General features: G+C 42.1%; 1 protein-coding gene across 4 annotated transcripts in view; it reads right to left on the reverse strand.

Moving 5' to 3' along the window:
- The window catches only part of HHLA2 (HHLA2 member of B7 family), a 1,624,464-nt gene extending 1,611,224 nt beyond the window's left edge, over positions 1–13,240 (reverse strand). For 3 of the 4 annotated variants that reach the window (XM_069204791.1, XM_069204790.1, XM_069204788.1), the window contains exon 1: positions 13,191–13,233. The gene's annotated coding sequence lies outside the window, so the exon portion shown is untranslated. Of the gene's footprint in view, positions 1–13,190 lie in introns of all 4 variants that reach the window. The other variant, XM_069204789.1, reaches the window with a different exon arrangement.
- Between the last annotated feature and the right edge of the window lie 7,465 nt (positions 13,241–20,705).

Below are 20,705 nucleotides of genomic sequence, written 5' to 3' on the forward strand. Positions count from 1 at the left end.
ACTTCTTAGAATGTCAGTTCCAGTTCCTGACATGCGATCCCTTTGAGCTCTATCCTGATATCGGGGATGGTAAGCCTACGTTGTTTACATTTCCACATGAGTGTTGCACCTAAACCACTATATATTCACGTATGCACTATATTTGGGATTGCATTTCTACAATTGTTTATTGATTATTTTTATTTTTATTTACTTAGGGCAACCTTTTTGACTTAGCAAGTAGATCAAAGTAAGTGACTGTTTTTTTCCTTCCCATATTAGGGTTCACTTTAGCTTAGAGTTTGGAGAAGTTTTTTCCTTTGGTCCTGATGAAGCGTCATTGGATCCAGCTGGACCACCAGACGCGAAACATGTAGACCTGATGACTAAAGGTACCATAATTGGTTTTATCCTCTTGTGCCTATATTGAGAGTAGGTGAACATCATCAATCACCCTTTTACTCCCATTCTGTTTTTAACCTTGGTCTCCATCATACTAACACTGATTAAATTCATGATTAATATGTTTTGATGGATAACCAATTTTAGCATTCTATTCTCTCCATCTTTTGCTCGGGTACTTGCAATTGGGTACCTTATCAACACGATTTGATTCTCATCTGCTACTATTTGAGCAATATGGTTAAGAGCCCCCCTTGGGGAGCCCGTTAGGCATTGCAGCACCGGCCTGACGAGGAGCCTTCCCAATGATGAAGCCAGTCATCCAGTGTGATGCATGAGGGTTCTCGCTCCTGTAGAATTAGGTTCGCTCTTGTTCTTGTTCCTTGGAACAGTGTAACTCTTTGTCTTTAAACACTTGTATTGGGAGGCTGTACACTGGACCATTAATCACCCAGTTCCCCTCTTTGTGTATTTGTATTTCTCAGTGGATAAATGAGCATATAAGTGGGTGTGTCAGTGGCAGCATGAGTGTGTGAGTGGGGCTGTGTGTACTTAAAAGAGCGTGAGTAGATTTGTGAGTGGGTGCATGACTGTGTGAGCTGGTGTCTGAGTGGCAGCATGAGTGTGTAAGTGGGTGTGTGAGTGGTTGTGTGTGTGAATGGGTTTGTGAGTGGGTGCATGAGTGTCTCAGTGGGTGTGTGAGTGGGTGTGTGAGTGGGTGCGAGACTCTCTGAGTGGCTCTGTGAGTGGGTCTGTGAGTGAATGAGTGGGTCCGTGAGTGGATGCATGATGGTCTGAGTGGGTCTGTGAGTGGGTGCATGAGTGTCTGAGTGGGTCTGTGAGTGGGTGCATGAGTGTCTGAGTGGGTCTGTGAGTGGGCACATCATTTTCTGAGTAGGTGTGTGACTGGTTGCATAACTGTATGAGTGCCTATGCAGGTGTGTTAAAGAGTGTGTGAGTGGGTATGTGAGTGAGTGTATGAGTGTATTTATTGCTCTGTGACTGGGTGAGTGACTGTCTGAATGTGTCTCTGAGTGGTGGGCAGGGTCTGTGAGTGGGTGTATAAGCGTATGAGTGGGTTTGTGAGTGGGTGTGTGAGTTTATGAGAGGGTCTGTGACTAGGTGTGTGAATCTCTGAGTTGGCCTGTGAGTGGGTGTGTGAGTGTATGAGTGGGTCTATGATTGGGTGCATGAGGGTCTGAGTGGGTCTGTGAGTGGATGCACCAGTATCTAAGTGGGTCTTTGAGTCGGTGCATGAGTGTCTGAGTAGGTCTGTGAGTGGACATGTGAGTCTCTGAGTGGGTCTGTGAGTGACTACATGAGTCTCTGAGTGGGTGCGTGAGTCTGAGTAAGGTAAGTCTGTAAGTGGGTGTGTGAGTGTATAACTGGGTTTGTGATTGGTGTATGAGTCTCAAAGTAGGTCTGTGAGTGTGTGTATGAGCCTGTAAGTGGGTGTCTGAGTGAGTGCATGAGTCTCTAACTGGGACTGTGAGTGGGTGCATCAGAGTCTGATTGGGTCTTTGAGTAGGTGTGTCAGTGTCTGAGTGGGTCTGTGAGTGGGTGCATCAGTTTGTGAGTGGGTGTGTCAGTGAGTGCATGAGTCTTTGACTGAGTTTGTTAAGTGGGTGCGTGATTCTCTGAGTGAGTCTGTGAGTGGGAGCGTGAGTGTATCAGTAGGTCAGTGAGTGCATGCATGAGTCTCTAAGTTGGTCTGTGAGTGGATGTATGAGTTTATAAGTGAGTCATCTATATATATATATATATATATATATATATATATATATATATATATATATATATATAGATATTTATATATATTATTTTTCACTTAAAAATACAAAGGATGCAGGGACGTTATAGTTAGGGTCACATTTTAAATGTATAACTCGTTTTCTAAGGTAACTCTCGTCATGCACAGTTTTTTATCAAAACTGTTACTGCAAATATTACATTGACATTATCAATGATATCAAATATGTCATGAGTGTCGTAATTTGTGTGGTAATTAGCTGTGCATGGTGAGGGAATGAGGTCCTGCAGTCAAAAACTGGTGTTTGCTGTGGCTTGGCTGCACCCTGGGGGGTGGTGGTCTCCAGGGGCATCAGTGGGTCCTTGAGGGGGCCGCTCAACCCCCCTCCAATGTCCACATAATCCTGGGAAGGTGGTGATCCCCATGACTAAAGGTGGTCCAAAACAGACCCCCTTTTACTGTTTTTTTATAAGAAACCCATAGAGGTATAGATCCCCGGGGCAGTGGGGGGGCACTCGGCCCCCCTGCACTAAATATTACTGGAGCCCTGAGGAGGTGGTGGGCCCTGGGGCAGGGGGGATGGCCCGTGTTTATTAACTAATTGAACCCCAGGGGAGGTGGAGGTCGGCTCACTGACCTCCCCCACACAGCACACAACTTTGCCATGGTGAAGTGTGATCCCTGGGGTGCGGGTGAGCCAGGAGGCCCCCCTGCACTCCTAAAAAGATTGCCCCCTGGACTTGGCCCACCCAAGGGCATAATAAACAGAAGCGCTGGAGCCAGTGCTTCTGTTTTTTAAAAATGTTCAATGAAAATAGTTTTCCTCTTAATTTCTCAAAAACTACCAAACGGAATTACACCAAAACAAAAAAATGTTGCTTTCTGGACCAGTACCTACCTTTGTGCCAAATTTGGTGTAATTCCATCTAGTAGTTTGGCTGATATTGCTGTTCAAAATCCCTATGGAAAAATGAATGAGGAAAATGTGTTTTGGGACCCCCTCTTTTTCTCAGCCCACCCTGAATGGATCACTCCAAAACTTTCCAGACAGCAGCTGAAGTGACTGGCAACATTTTTAGGAAAGTTTTGTGAAGATTCATCAAATGGCGCCAAAGATATAGGCAAGTAAAAAACACTTTTTATTTACAAACTAGGTCCTCACCATCACTACAGGCAACCACCACTAGGTAATAGATACATATATATATATATTCGCTCCCAGCTACGCAAATTTATTTATGGGCTGGTGGGAGGAGCAAGTATCCCAGGATTCAAAAGATTTTGAGGACAACGTGGTATTGTGGTGTGGTTATATTGATGACATCTTTGTTATATGGAGGGGAGATGAGAAGTCATCTAGTGAATTTGTAACGTCATTGAATTCGAATGAGTTTAACATACAGTTAAGTGCACAGTACAGTAAGACTGTAATACAATTCCTGGATGTTGAAGTAAGTATTGAAAACGACCGGATGGCAACTAAATTGTATAGAAAAGCAACAGCAGGGAACAGTTTGCTAAATGCAAGTAGCGCTCACCCTTCAAAAGAAGTATTCCATATGGTGAGTTCTTGCGTGCTAAAAGAATTTGCAGCACCAATGAAAGTTACCATCAGGAATGTAATTTAATGTGTCAAAGACTCTTAGAAAGGGGATACAGTGACAAGATGATCAAGACAGCAGTAGGTAAGGTGGATCTCAAAACTAGATCAGATCTCTTGTACTTCTCTAATACAAAGAAGGATGATGAGCAGAAAATAAGATTTATTACCACTTATTCAAATCTAGCTTTTCAGCTGAGACAAGTCTTGAGAAAAAGCTGGCACATCCTGCAAACGGACTCCCATTTAAGAAGCGTTGTGCAGGATCTGCCTTCTATTACATTTCGTAAATGGAGATCTGTACGTGACGATTTGAGCCACAATATGGTATTGAGTTCTGGCAGCATGAAACAGATTGGGGTTCCTATTAAGGGATTCTATTGCTGCCAGCGCTGCAAAGCATGTAGATACAGCGTTAATTGCACGGATGTCAGTTGGGGTGATGGACAAAACAAACATCGGATTACAGGTCATTACAATTGCAATACTGAATTTTGCGTGTACTGTTTGAGATGTCCAAGTGACAGACTGTATGTGGGCAGTACAATTCACAAGGACAAAAAGAGAATTCTTGAACACATGAGAGCTATTCGGAACAATGATTTCAATTATCAGGTAGCGAGACATTTTCAAGAGGTACATCAAGGAAATGAGAAACTACTGAGGTATTTGGTATGTGATCATGTTAAGAGTAACATGTGGGGTGGTGACAGACAAAAAGCCTTGCGTATTCTGGAGTCCAAATATATTATTAGGTTTATGACACTGTCACCTGGAGGGTTAAACTCCAGTGAGGAGATGAGTAGTCATCTTGGATAGTTACCGCTGGGTAAAAATTGGGTAAAAAAAGTGGAGAGAAATAAATGTGGAGTATTTAATTTGAATGAATCTTAGGTATATAATAATGTATAGTCATTTACATTATTAATAAAGGTTTTTATACACAGGGTTTCTTGACGTTTAAGTATGGGGTTATGAGCACATATATATATTTAATGTATTATAGTGGATTTGATTTTAGCACTAATATGGTACATATTGAGGATAATAGGATTTAAAAATATCATGAAATGCAATCGTAATAATTAGGATAACAACAAATATATTCTGCTAATATGTTTCGCTATATAGGCAAAGTAATATTAAGATAAAGAGCAATGTTAATTTGTGAAGGGTATCCTATGTAACAGTGACTAGCTTAATATGGCCACTTCGTTTCTAAAGTAAATTATTGTATGTGTTGTAGTGGTCTGTATTTAGTTTTATTGCTTTAGGGTATTTGTATGCTAATGTGCTGCGTTCCCCCATCTGTGAACAAGGCTACGGGTGAAACAAAGTGGGAGGAAGAATTTGTATGAGAGTAAAAGCTTTATTTTCACTGGAAGTGTCCTGACCTTTCTTGTTGTTACAAGAATCTTGTTTGACTTATTTATGGCTTTTCCAGAAACCATGGTCGGACCGCCACTCTTTTGAGCCTCAGTATCTCAGGTTTTTCTGGTGATTATATATATATATATATATATATATAGTAAAATATGGTATTCACAGACAATATGTACAGCTCCTGAAGTCAGGGCACTAGTGTTTTTAACTGGTAGATCTTGGAGTCCCATTCCCCTTTCGCTAGAGCTCGTGGTTACTCCCCGTTTACTATAGGTGGCACTCGAGTTAAGCCCCACTAGTAGTCAGAGTCTCAGGAGTCCCACTCCGGCTCTTTATGAAAGTCAAAAGTGTTTTAGCGCTGAAGCGCTATATTGCAGGCAAGCTCCCCCAGGGCTGTCTGCCCCAAAAATCAGTCTTACTCACACCAACAGAATCTGAATGACCTGAGGCCAGAGTGTGCGCCCTTCACAGATACTGAAGCTGCACTATCTGTCTCCCATAAATTCTTCACAAAGGTCACTCCTCCTTGAGCTCCTCACATGTATTCCTGTGAGGCAGTGGTCAGAGGGTCCTTGATGCTCCTCCAATGCTAGTAAGTTTCTTGTGATCCTCCCCACAGGTGTGGGGGTATGAAACTCCTGGTGCTAAACTCCAGCTGGTGCTTGGGACCACTTGAAGCACTACAGTGTCCACCTTCTAACAACAAAGATCTCAACCAGAACATTCTCCTTGCCTTGTCCCATTGCCCCCCCCCACCAAGCATACAGGGTCTCTAACTTCACTCTGCACACAGGCAATGGCTGATTATCACAACAGTAATCTTCGCAGGGGCCCCACCTCGCATAAAGGATCGCCAACTTTGCTCCGCACACAGTCTATAGCCCGAACATCATGGCAGTAATCTTCACAGTGGCCCCAGGTGTCATGCCCTGGCATCAACTTCATTCCACGTACGGGCTACACCCCGATCGGAACAGTGGCCCACCTGACATACAGAGTTGATGACTTCGCTTCACATGCCGGCTATGGCATGATTGGTGCAGTGAAGTTCACAGCTCATTTCAGGGTGGCCTCCTCTGATATACGGGGGTCACATACATCTTTGTGCACATGGGCAATTACCTGTTTGGTGTAGCTTCTCCTCACACCTCACTACAGTTATCCAATTACCATCCCCAACTGGACCTGACTCCCTCCAGTCCTCTTTTTCTTCACAGGGCATACTGATTTTGGCACGCAGGCAGGCATTGGGGTTCCAGGATCCAGGGGCAGGCAATCTTAAATTCCCTGGGTGATGCTTCACCTATCTGAGATACTGGCAGGCCTTGGCCCCTAGTCTTGGTCACAGGCAGAAGTATTGCAGAGCTTCTCCTCCTCGCACAACCCGACTGGCGGCTTGACAGTTGACAATTTTGGGGGCCTTGAGATCCACTTCTTATAGTCCAATGCCAGACACCAAGTGTGATTTAGAGTTTGAATCTTTAAGGTTTTTGTTGAGGGTCTGCTTCCTTTTGAAGTTCCCTCTTCTCTGCCATGCCCTTCCCCCAGAAGGCGGACTGTCACAGCAGGAGCAACTCCAAATATGATAGCTCCACTACAAAGGCCATAGGAGTGACTTGAGGTTCACACCTAGATGTCAGCCACAGTGATATGTGTATCAAAAGGTTAGCCCAGGGCCTCAACCCTACTCTTTATGATCAGGCCCATCGCCTTCCTGAAATGTGCTCAGGCCACGTCCTAGTGACCTCCCTCTGAATCAAAGAGCACCCTTTTTAAGATACTGGAGAGCCTGGATCTCCCATCCTCCAGTGTGTCCCATTCAGCTCACAGGAATGCAGCAATCCAAAAATCTGTCTAGGGTATTCCTATACCTCCTCATGTTCCTCCAGTTACTCATAGATCTCCCAAAATGGAACCCAGAATCTTATATGTATTGTATCATTAACAGACACACATACACCCAGCACATGCATATAAAACAATGCACTGCACACCACTACATCTCTCATTTATTGTACCACTACCAGGCAAACATATACTCAGAACATGTATATAACATACACACACACCACAGCACTGCATCATCCATGTATTTACCATTCACAGGCACACCCAGCACATGTATAACGCACATGAATTGTGCAGCACTACACTCCAAACTGGTGTAGGCCAAGGGTGAGTTAAGCAAACAGCAACAGAACCATAAATAAGTGAGCCTATAGGCTTCATTCCAGTGACGGAGGCAAAAAGGCCTCTTCACTCCTACTGATCACCACAAGGTATGCTGCCACCATGGCGCTCATGCTGCTTAACTGCTGGTGAAGGCAGTGGCATTTTACCACTATTTGAGTAGCGCTTTGGGCATCTCTCCCTGTCCGAAAAGACTGCAATCTGAGAGAAAGGCCTATGTTATGTGGGGTACGCATGATTCATGTTCACCCATGACAACAAAAATCAGCATCAGGGATCCAGACATCATTACAGTGGAAGCACTCAGGAAAGGGGAGAACATCCATCACCATGCATGGGACTTTTCCATCCCAACAACACTTCTCTTGTTTCCTGCAGCACTGACCCAATCAATATCACAGTCAGACCCCAGATTTACAATGAGATATTTTCTGCAATAGCCTCTGTAGCCCTCATTAAAAGTGGACAAATTTCACCCGGAGGGCCAACTCCTGGTGAATTTCATCACCTGAAATTCCAAGTGTTTTCGGGCCAAAAATTATCATGTCCACAAACTCCAGACCTTAAAATTCCCAGCAGCAATTACAGGGGAAGCAGACAAAACTCCCCCAGGAGAGGCTGAAACCTGTCCATAACCTAGCAACCTACCAGCCCTCCAACTGACACTTTCCACTTGTTCTTAGCAGGGGAAAACGGCAGTGGTTTTCTCACTCCCCCCTCCTCTCGACATCAGGGGAAACTGCCTTGCAAAAGACCCAGTAGTACTGAATCCGTTAAGCAATTCCCCGTTCTAGAGAGAACAATTGCGTTTGCCAGAATTTGAGAAGGGTATACTGGCCAGAATCAGGGATTCGTGTTCCATGTATCCCTACACTAAATCTATGATACTTGTAATGAGAGCCTATGAGGCACAGTTTGTGAATACCATTTTCTCTAGGTGTGAATAATACCACTTTGCTGCAGCTCTAGACGTCGTGCTATTTACATCTGAGTGCACACCACCACACAATTACAACAAACAATATTTAAGAACATAACTTACGTTTCCATGTAATAATCAAAACTACAACTCATTGGCTCATTTTCATAGTACGGTTGTATTAGTTGGGTTTTTTGTGTCCAGCTCCCTAATTACAGGTGAGAATACCATAGGATACGGATAGCTAAACAGACAACATGTGTTTTGACCCTCTTTCGCGTGCAGGATGTGGGTTTTTTCAAGGCTATGTTGGTCCAAAGTGTCTGGTTAATGCTTCTTTTGCCATTAGATGAGCTATGTAGAGCCATAATAGACAGATGATGTGAACCTAAAATACAGTCATGAAGGTAAGGCGATGCCTTTCAGGAGCCAGGGAAAGGTGATAGGCCAAGTTCATTGTGCTGTTAGGGAAAAGTTTTTTTGGCCGGACTGGTGAATCACAAAAATCAGTCACTGAGGCCAAGAAGTGATCTTTGGTTAGTCTGTAATGCGGTCTGTGCCTTCGGTTCTAGAAGTAGTACCTCTAGTGCTGATGCGCAATAGTGCTGTTGACAACTCAAAATAAGCCTATTCTATAGCACTTGATATTTGCCTCTACCCCAGCTAGACCATCTCCTCACATTTAACCTGTTATGGCCATGCTGCTTAATTATGTTATTTCCTGCAAAGTCTGTTCAATTGATCGATCAACCTTCGAAATGTGATGTCTCATGGCATTTGCAGAGGTCTAAAGTTTTCTACATCAGTGGATGAATAGCTGGCCTAGTCCAAGTGTTTTTCTAGGCATTTTAGTAACTGTAGTTCTTTTTATCCCATGATACAATTTGGACTACAAGTACCACAAAGTTAAAAAAAAACGGAATTTTATGAGCCACTTACATAAGCACCTGGTAAACTTGAGAGCTCTGTATTTGCTCTGTGGCATTGCCTTACCATAAATTTCTAGAGAACTATCAGCATCACCTACTTCATGATACTGCAAAGGTACTCACTGACTTCATGTTGTTTTCTGCAGAACATTTTGCCATGTATGACTGACCTTTCATGTAATAATGTAATTTGTTACACGCAAGACAGGCCTAATCGCATGTAAACGTGGCTGCATTGCTTGCATTTGATATTAATAGAATGTATGTGACATGCATGGGTTTTACAAAAGCAAACTAATCATTTGAATGCTAAAAGTGTATGCATGTGGAAACTCCATGTCTCTGTTACTGTTACTAACAGGACAGAGACTTTCAACTTCTCTGGTATGCATGTCGTAACTATCACTGCAAAGAAAGATGACCATGTAGAGCTCTGTCTTGACAGTAAAAAAGGGAAGAAGAAGAACTAGCTTCTGTAGCTTCCATATGCTTCTAGAAAGTGGTCTTGTTTGCCACTTTTTGTAACAAAAGAGGAGCTGAGCAAAAGTAATCCCTTCCTCTTTCCATAGAACATCATTAGTGATAAAGGTATATAAGGTACCAGCCCATGAATAGGGTTAGAGACACATACCAGTTGTTGAGGGGAGATGATAAAAGATTGAATTCCGACTGCTGACCCAATCACAGCATAAGGTATGCAAGTAAACTATATATGGCTTGGCATAATTGAGGCTTAGTAAACAAATAAAGCCATATGTTACAAGGCTGACAATATACAGATTTTTTGGGGTAGGGGATAGACTAAAAAGTCAGGGATTTGTGATGAAATATGATTGGGCCTTATCTAGTATTTGCTCTTATTTGTATATTATATGCTGAATTATTTATAATAATTATATTCATTCTGATTTACTTGATTTATAGACTAATGCTATGTGATAGATAATCATATAAATTTAAAACACCAACCATGGTGTGAACATACTAACTTTTGGGAACAAAGGCGGATTTCCACCTATCATCACCTGTGGATAAGAGGTTCTCTGACAGGTATGTTTGAGTCCTAAAACTCTCTGTCCAGCAGAGCATACCTCGTTGAATGGAAAGAGAGTACCACCTGCTAGTTCTATTTTTTTCCAAAAAGGGGGACATTTCCTTTTGTGGCTTAAGAGATATACCAGGTGTGATCTCAATAAAACTGGTGTGAGCAGCAATGTGGGAAATGACCAATCACCAGACACTCTACCTTAAGGGAGTATGTTTGTTTTGAAGAATGTAAATATTATAATTTTTGGAAGACCTCTCCTTTGACGCGATTGCCGATTGTATGTGATTTCATAGAGAAACAATTTAATGGAATACCATTACTGAGAAACCATTTTATCTAACGGTTTAATGAAATTATTTAGGATGAATGGCATTTACCATTTCATAGAAACCAATTCATAGAAATTCATTTTAAAAAAAATGGTTTCTGCATACTTATTGTAAAGTGTAGATGATATGATTGCTGGACTTACTTTTAGAAACATTTTTGCCGAAGGTATTTATTTCAATCCTTTACACCAGGGAACATTACTTCAGATTTGTATCTCTTATATTGTCAAGGAATTACTTTGGATGTTTAATCACCGCTAAACACCATCCATCTCTGCCCCCATAAAAAAGCTGCCCCAGCCATAAACCAGACCCATCTCTAACCCCTAAACTCCACTCACCCCTGAACCTTAAAGCCGTTTTAATTTTTAAACTCTAACCATGTTTTAACCTAAAACCGCATCACTACCACTAAACCAGACCCATCCCTGAACCCTAAAACCCCCTTTCTATGCCTAACCCCCAGTTGTGTGTTTGAATAACGCATGTCTTTAGCGTGCCTGCCTTAAGAACGCAGCCTAAACCACGAATGCGTCTCTGCAAAGCATTCTTTTACCACGCAAGTCATTACAACGACTTGCCTTGGGGAAAGCGCTGGACTTTGGAATAGTATAGTTTACTATTTCAACTCCAGTCAGCGCCACAGTAGGGAAAGTGTTGGACTTACAATCCAACATCAGTCCAACAACACTTTCCCTAAGGCAAGTCGTTGTAATGACTTGAGTGATAAAGGAATGAGCTGTAAAGACGCATTTGTGGTTCAGGCCTCATTGTAAAGGCACAACGTGACTCGAGCCGCGTTGTTAAGGCTGTTTCCCCTAACCCCCACATATCATTGATCCCTTAAAATCCTACACCACCATTAAGCTCCACTCATCCATGAAAACTAAAAAAACTCTCACCTCCCCCTGAAAACCACCAATTCACGACCCCTAAAATCCCTCACCACCTCTAACTTCCCACATCCCTGAACATTCAAAGCCCTTTCTTACATATAAACTCCACCTATCCTTGAACCCTCATGACCCTTCACCACCCTAAACTCCACCTATTTCCAAATACTAAAAGCCATTCACCAACTCAAAACTCTACCCATCACTGAACCTTCAAAACACTCACCAGTCTTAAACTCCACTGATCCTTAAAACCTCAAAAACCTCAACTTCCCTACATGCCACCAATCCCTGAAATGTAAAACCTCTCACCACCTCTAAACACTACTCATCTGTTAACCCTAAAAACCTCTCACCACCCTAAACTTCACCCGTGAATCATCCACAAAAAACCCTCAACACTCCCAAACTACAGCCATGCCTCTCCCTCACCCTAAAACTCTAAAAAAAAAATCCTCATCGCCCCTAAACGTCATCCATCGCTGAACTCGAAAAACCCACACTATCCATAATCTTCATTAAAGTGTTTGATTTTGAATGTTTCCTTAAAATTATCTTTCTTTTACAATGTTTCCTTTAATTTTCAATGTATTTATAACTACTTACATTTGTATTTCCTTAAAATTGATTTCCATGATTTGGTTTCTTCCACTGTGATTTCTCAGTTTTCCTTTTTCCTTTAATACATCTAATACATTTAATACATCTGTGATTATTTCATATGCATTTAGTTCTGATGAATACCTGCTGTCGATGGGACTATACCATTGTAATAAACAAGCACAAATATGTACTCACCTCATCCGAAATGTTCCCTATGTGGATGTATTCATAAATTAGTTATTTTAGGGTCCCAAGGTAGCTATTACAGGAAACATAAATAGGCTGCTGTTCTATACACAAACGCATAACGTTTTTCAGAAAGAGATCGTTACAGAACAGTTAATTTATTTTAGAAAAAGCCCTCCACCTTTGTAAGTGGGTGGGACAAGTGTGACTGAATGGACATCCCACCTAATCTTTTTCTTCTTTTTTTTGTACGGTGAAAACCTGGACTATAAGCTTAATGGGTTGGATGTGATACATTGAGAGATGATTAACTATCTCTTACGTATTTATTAACCTAAACGCCCCAAGCGCGGATGATGACTGCTCTCCTTCATACTGGTACATACCTAAATCCGTCCACATTTTTATCCTAAGTGACAGTAATTCACAGAGATTCTGTTGTCACCAATGGTTCCACGAGGATCACGTTAGTAAAGTGAAGGATGTTGGTTAAAAACCTGAAAAAAGACATTAATTGTGCCGCAAGTGTGGCGCTTTTTATATTCTTACATTGAACAAAAGGGGGAACTTTTGAATGTAATCTTATTAAACTGCCATATTTGCTACCTTTCCTAGGTAGGGCTTGTAATAAGGTGTCACTCAAATTGTGACACAAAAAGGCCTGGAAATGAATAGCATAAGCAGAATAAAACCATGCAAACGTCACACTTAAGCCAAAGCAATGCGTCTGTGACATTCGTGTATTAGCAGCCTCCATGCTGGCAAATTATTGTTTCCTTACATGCATGCCAAGTGCCAACATCCACAGTGCATTCCGCCTGTAAATTAACATAACTGTTTTACCGTAAACAAAAAAATTACCAAGGGGTAGGAGGACAATCTCATATACGACACAAATTTGACTGTTTTTTACTTTCATTTTAATACGCTTAAAGTTCAACAAATGTATTACTGACAACGTATAACCAAAAAAACTCACCTTATTTCCCGTAGTGCCGTTACGATTGCCCACAACTGATTTGTTTGTTTTCTTAGGTTTCCATAGGAACTCTCGAAGTAGGTGTGAGTCTAGGGTTGCCACCAGACCGGTTTTCTACCGGCAACCCTGGTATTTTAATGTCCCAGCCTAAAGCGGAATTTTTAGCCCTTATTTGTGCATATTTCAAACAGCAAATGTAAAGAGAAAGCTTTTTTGAACGTGCTCTATGTCTGTGTTAATGATCCCTGGCATAAAGTAAACAAAGGTAGAAAAGACATGTTACAAATAAATAAATACGATTTTGTTTGAAGTCCTATTTAGAATCAAGAACAGGCCTTTGCAGACTTTTAAAACTAAAACAAACTGCGGCATATTTTCTCTAGAAGAGATGGCAACCATAGTGTGTCACCAAAAACGCTCTATCGACCATATTTAGAGTCTATTTTTGATTTATGATCAGTGTGCAAAAAAATGTGCTAGGTTTGAAAAACCATACTAAAGTGTGATTCAAATTGTTTCCTTGGTCGCCGGAGTTCTCACCCATAGGCACTGAATAAGTTCATAGTCCACATAGGAACTGTTGCTTTGATCAACACATGATTCTGGGAAGAACCTTCGCAAAGTGCATTCTGGGAGACACCAGCATTTCAAGAACAGCATGGTATTTTGCATTGCTTCCATAGTGTTGTTTTTGTGTTCTAACATTTGTAACAGTTGCTCCACCCATCGAATCTGAAACGTAGAATTCCCAACAGAAAATTCTTATGAATTGCTCATGTGATGAAGATTTTCTTTAACACAGTAAAGAAACCTTGAAACGATTTGAAATTAGGAAATATCCAAGGAAAAATGGGCTGAAAAGTCAGTGAAAGAACACATTGTAATTCTTCAAACTGAAGTCATGAATCAAGAAGGGGACCAAAACGTGTCAAGTTTTTGTGTTGTATATTTATGCTTTCACTGCAAAACAAAGGTTAAAGTGGCGTTATAGTTAGGCGTGATAACATTTTTTGATTTAGTTTAAAAAAAACCTTAGAAACTCACTGAAAAAACAACATCAAAGACTAAAGAAGCATTACAGTTATGGGAGAAACTCATTGACAAATTTTCATTTCAAACTAAAAAAAAACAGAAGATTGGCAGTTATACTTATCACTGCTGTTAGAAATTGGGTTTCTGGTAGGAAGAGGTATGCACCCTATCCAAACAGGAGCCACAATCCTAGTCAGGATAAGTCAGATACACAACATAAATAAGCCTGTGCTCGCCATCTGGGAGGTTGGCACAGAGCAGGCAGGCTTAACTTAGGAGGCAATGTGTCAAGTATTTGTAAAACACTTAAAACAATAAAGCAGTGACAATACCACACAAAAATAATCCACATCAGGTTAGAGAAATGGAGCTTAATTTATTGAACAAAACAAGACCAATACAACAAAAATCCAATAAGTGGAAGTCGAGATATGAATTTAAAAAAAATAAATGAAACTGTCATCAGTGGTGTCATGAATTATGCTATTTGAGATATCAGTGATATCATCAATGATGTCATAAGACATGTCATGAGTGATGTAATATGTGAAGTCATAAGCAATGCAGGGCGGGGCAGAAGTTATAGTAAGAAGTGATAACTATAGCTGCTAAATTTCAGTGTTTTTTTTTCTCTGCTCAAAATGTAAATTTGTGACTGAAATTCTCACTTAACTATAATGTTACGTTAACCTTTGGTTTTTCAGTGAATTTCTAAGATTTTTTAGGAACTTATTCAGATCTTTTTATTGCACTTAATTACAATGTCACTTTAACCTTATTTTTTTCTCAGTGAATTTCAATAGCTTTTCTTCCAATTAGATTGGTATTTATAAATCTAGAATATATTTTTTCCAATTTTATTTTACTGAACCATGTTTCATGTAAATTTTACCTCATTAATAATAATAAAATAAAACCACATTACAAAAAATAAAGGAATATTTCCAAGTTCTACTTTTTTTCAGATCTACATTTGGAAATGCGTTGGCAATGTGGAATCCAAACTGTCTGGCACACGCAGTCCTCATGCTCTTAAACGTCTTGTTCTGGGCAGTGCGATGGATCCACAAATCCTAGTGTTTTTTTTCTTTTTTAAGCTGTAATCGCTAAGTAGATCACCATATTAGTGGCTAATGAGGGTAGAGGTTTACTGTAAGCAGCATTAAAGTGCATTTTTATGTGTTACATTCCCCTTTTTCTGTTTTTTTTTCTGTTTTTTGGGATTCGCAGAGCCACTGTGGTGCCCCTGCAAAGCTGCCACAATTCCTAAAACACATCCAAAGATCACATCCTGGTGTGTAAAAGAAGTCTCCACCTTCTTCAACAGAAAGTTCACACTCTAGCTCACTTCTTTTGGTGTGTCACTAGCCTTATTGCCGTTCACTGTTACTGGCCGTGCTTTCTTTTTTAAAGAGGGTTTTGCTCTTCAGAAAAACATCTATCATGGCGTCTGGACAGCAAAGGGAGCAAGAGATGAAGCACGAAGAGGCAGATGGAAGACTGAACAGCCGACTACAGAAGCAGTCACTGTTGTGGGAGTTCTTTTCCATTCCATAAGGAGAAAAAAAGTAATTACAAAGTATGTGCAGTGCAATTTGGTCAAGAAGCAGTTGTCCAGAGGTACCAGCAAGAAGTACAGTCATGGAACATCCACCATGATTAAACATTGGCTTTCCATCCACCCAAGTTTGCTTGCAAGAGTTGAGCCGCAAAGAGATGCTGCACTTGCTTACACACCTGTTGCTGTACCAGCTTTGGCAGCAGGCAACCAAATTCCTGCCTAACTGACACAGCATTTCCAATCTCACCAACCTCAACAGTGGCAAACTGCAACTTATTGCACTGCATGCAATAAAATTATTAGTTTTGGGGAGCAAGCTTCAGCACTCTGCTCCAGGCTGTAGTTGATCATAAATGTTATAATTTTTTCACCATCGTAGTTGTTAGTCCCTCATTTCCATCCACAGTTTTAAAAAAACAATAAAAAAATCTTAAACATTTTTGAAAACCTCAAAACCCCAAACAAGGTTCTATTCAGAACCACATATCTTGGTTAAAAATATAACAACTTAAATGTTACATGTTTGTCTTGTGATGTCCATCTTTGCATGTGCGTATGATACAGTATATGATTGTCTATGAGTATATGTGTGTTATATAGCGTGTCTGATGATGAATACAAATCTGACTGTATATCAGAATGAGTGGAAGGCATTCTCGGTGGATGTATGGAATAGATTGTGTTTGTATATGACTGAGTGAGTGTATACAGAGTGATTCCATATGTCTGACTGTGTGTGTCAAGGTATGTATGGATGGGTGCAGTTTTCCATCTGTGTGACTCAGTGTGAATGGGTTACCGTGGTCATGTGAGTATATGCATGCTAGTGTGGGTGAGAGAGTTATTATTTGGGGGTGTATGAATGAGTGAGTGAGTACAGACTGAGAGTGCATGTCTCTGAATGTGTGACGGTATGTATGCATGAGTGCACTTGTGCCTGTTCTTGAGTAAGTGTGACTGTACAACTGTGGTGAAGTGTATAGATGCATGCCTATGTTGGTGCCACAGACTCACCATTTACATTGTGTGTATATGTGTGAAAAAGGAAATGTTGGTTCTGAGTGTGTGAATATGAGTGAGTGAGTGCGTACAGCGTGCAAATGAATGTGACTTACTGACTGTGTCAGAGAATATGTGTGTGGCTGCAGTTGATCATGTGTGTGAATGAGTGCACATGGATGACTCTGGTTACTTGTGTTAAGAGTGACTGGATGGGTGTGTGAGTATACAACTGAGGGTGTTCAGAAATGTAGTGCATGTGTTTGACAGAATAAGTCAACTTATGTATATATGTTTATGTTGTCTGGTTGCAGTAATGAATGTCTTTGACTGAGCAAAAAAGGTTGTTCAAGTACATATGTGGCTGTGTGTGTCACAGTCACAAGTGTATGTGTGTGTAAATATCAGTGAGTGTTTAAAGTAAGTGTGACTGCATTTATGAGTTTAAGTCAGTGAGGATGTGTATACCTCAGTGCACGTGTGCATGGTGATGAGTGATTATAAATCCATGTCTGTGGTGGTGTGAGTAAGTGTGTATCTGAGTGTATGTGAGTCAAAATCAGTGGCTGTGCATGATTGTATATGAATAAAACAGTATACAGTGTCTTGTTTCTATGTGTGCAACTCACAGTATGAGAATATGTGTGTGTGAATGTTTGGTGATCAGCAAGTGGATGTTAGTGTGTGTGTCTCTGAGTGTGTAGTTGTCTATGTTTGTGTATTTGTAGCGCCATGTTTAAGAGTTATGTGTGTAGGTCTGATTAAGTGTCAGAGTATATGTGTATACATTTAGTTGTGTATATGTATATATATGAGTGACAGTGTTCCTATGATGACATATACGTATATCTATATTTAGTTTGGGGTATGTGTGATGCACTGTTTCAGAAAGTATGTACATTTACATATTACTGAGTGTAGGAAAGTACCATCTTGCCTGGCATGGTACCCCCATTTTTCACTGTATATATGTTGTTTTAGTTGTATGTGTCACTGGGACCCTGCCAGCCAGGGCCCCAGTGCTCATAAGTGTGCCTGAATGAGTTACCTGTGTTATGACTAACTGTCTCACTGAGGCTCTGCTATCCAGAACCTCAGTGGTTATGCTCTCTCATTTCTTTTAAATTGTCACTAACAGGCTAGTGACCAATTTTACCAATTTATATTGGCTTACTGGAACACCCTTATAATTCCCTAGTATATGGTACTGAGGTACCCAGGGTATTGGGGTTCCAGGAGATCCCTATGGGCTGCAGCATTTCTTTTGCCACCCATAGGGAGCTCTGACAATTCTTACACAGGCCTGCCACTGCAGCCTGAGTGAAATAACGTCCACGTTATTTCACAGCCATTTACCACTGTACTTAAGTAACTTATAAGTCACCTATATGTCTAACCTTTACCTGGTAAAGGTTAGGTGCAAAGTTACTTAGTGTGAGGGCACCCTGGCACTAGCCAAGGTGCCCCCACATTGTTCAGGGCAAATTCCCCGGACTTTGTGAGTGCGGGGACACCATTACACGCATGCACTACATATAGGTCACTACCTATATGTAGCTTCACAATGGTACCTCCGAATATGGCCATGTAACATGTCTATGATCATGGAATTGCCCCCTCTATGCCATCCTGGCATAGTTGGCACAATCCCATGATCCCAGTCGTCTGTAGCACAGACCCTGGTACTGCCAAACTGCCTTTTCAGGGGTTTCACTGCAGCTGCTGCTGCTGCCAACCCCTCAGACAGGTTTCTGCCCTCCTGGGGTCCAGCCAGGCTTGTCCCAGGATGACAGAACAAAGGGCTTCCTCTGAGAGAGGGTGTTACACCCTCTCCCTTTGGAAAATGGTGTGAAGGCAGGGGATGAGTAGCCTCCCCCAGCCTCTGGAAATGCTTTCATGGGCACAGATGGTGCCCATTTCTGCATAAGCCAGTTTACACCGGTTCAGGGACCCCTCAGCCCTACTCTGGCGCGAAACTGGACAAAGGAAAGGGGAGTGACCACTCCCCTGACCTGCACCTCCCCTGGGAGGTGCCCAGAGCTCCTCCAGTGTGCTCCAGACCTCTGCCATCTTGGAAACAGAGGTGCTGCTGGCACACTGGACTGCTCTGAGTGGCCAGGGCCAGCAGGTGACGTCAGAGACTCCTTCTGATAGGCTCCTTCAGGTGTTGCTAGCCTATCCTCTCTCCTAAGTAGCCAAACCCTCTTTTCTGGCTATTTAGGGTCTCTGCTTTGGGGATTTCCTTAGATAACGAATGCAAGAGCTCATCAGAGTTCCTCTGCATCTCTCTCTTCACCTTCTGCCAAGGAATCGACTGCTGACCACGCTGGAAGCCTGCAAAACTGCAACAAAGTAGCGAAGACGACTACTGCAACTCTGTAACGCTGATCCTGCCGCCTTCTCGACTGTTTTCCTGATGGTGCATGCTGTGGGGGTAGTCTGCCTCCTCTCTGCACTAGAAGCTCCGAAGAAATCTCCCGTGGGCCGACGGAATCGTCCCCCTGCAACCGCAGGCACCAAAAAACTGCATTACCGGTACCCTGGGTCTCCTCTCAGCACGACGAGCGAGGTCCCTTGATTCCAGCAACTCTGTCCAAGTGACTCCCACAGTCCAGTGACTCTTCAGTCCAAGTTTGGTGGAGGTAATTCCTTGCCTCCCCACGCCAGACTGCATTGCTGGGACCGCAACTTTTGCAGCTACTCCGGCCTCTGTGCACTTCCGGCAGAAATCCTTTGTGCACAGCCAAGCCTGGGTCCACAGCACTCTAACCTGCATTGCACGACTTCCTAAGTTGTCCTCCGGTGACGTGGGACTCCTTTGTGCGACTTCGGGTGAGCACCATTTCACTCCTCTTTGTAGTGCCTGTTCTGGCACTTCTGCAGGTGCTGCCTGCTTCTGAGAGGGCTCCTTGTCTTGCTCGATGCCCCCTCTGTCCCCAGACGCAATTGGCGATATCCTGGTCCTCCTACAGCAGCATCCAAAAACCCTAACCGCATGATTTGCAGCTAGCAAGGCTTGTTGGCGGTCTTTTGGCAGGAAAACACTTCTGCACGACTCTCCACGGCGTGGGGGATCCATCCTCCAAAGGGGAAGTCTCTAGCCCTTGTCGTTCCTGCAGAATCCTCAGCTTCTACTGTCCAGTAGCAGCTTCTTTGCACCCACAGCTGGCATTTCCTGGGCATCTGCCCATCTCCGACTTGCTTGTGATTTTTGGACTTGGTCCCCTTGTTCCACAGGTACCCTCGACTGGAAATCCATCATTGTTGCATTGCTGGTTTGTGTCTTTCCTGCAGAATTCCCCTATCACAACTTCTATGTCCTTTGGGGAACTTTAGTGCACTTTGCACTCACTTTTCAGGGTCTTGGGGTGGGCTATTTTTCTAACCCTTACTATTTTCTAATAGTCCCAGCGACCCTCTACAAGGTCACATAGGTTTGGGGTCCATTCGTGGTTCGCATTCCACTTTTGGAGTATATGGTTTGTGTTGCCCCTATCCCTATGTGTCCCCATTGCATCCTATTGTAACTATACATTGTTTGCACTGTTTTCTAATACTATTACTGCATATTTTGGTATTGTGTACATATATCTTGTGTATATTTGCTATCCTCATACTGAGGGTACACTCTGAGATACTTTGGCATATTGTCATAAAAATAAAGTACCTTTATTTTTAGTATATCTGTGTATTGTGTTTTCTTATGATATTGTGCAAGTGACACTAGTGGTACTGTAGGAGCTTCACTCGTCTCCTAGTTCAGCCTAAGCTGCTCTGCTAAGCTACCATTATCTATCAGCCTATGCTGCTAGACACCCTATACACTAATAAGGGATACCTGGGCCTGGTGCAAGGTGCAAGTACCCCTTGGTACTCACTACAAGCCAGTCCAGCCTCCTACACTGAGTGTGAGAAAGGATACA

Source organism: Pleurodeles waltl, chromosome 8 (assembly GCF_031143425.1).
Source record: "Pleurodeles waltl isolate 20211129_DDA chromosome 8, aPleWal1.hap1.20221129, whole genome shotgun sequence".
Classification (NCBI taxonomy): Eukaryota; Metazoa; Chordata; class Amphibia; order Caudata; family Salamandridae; genus Pleurodeles; species Pleurodeles waltl.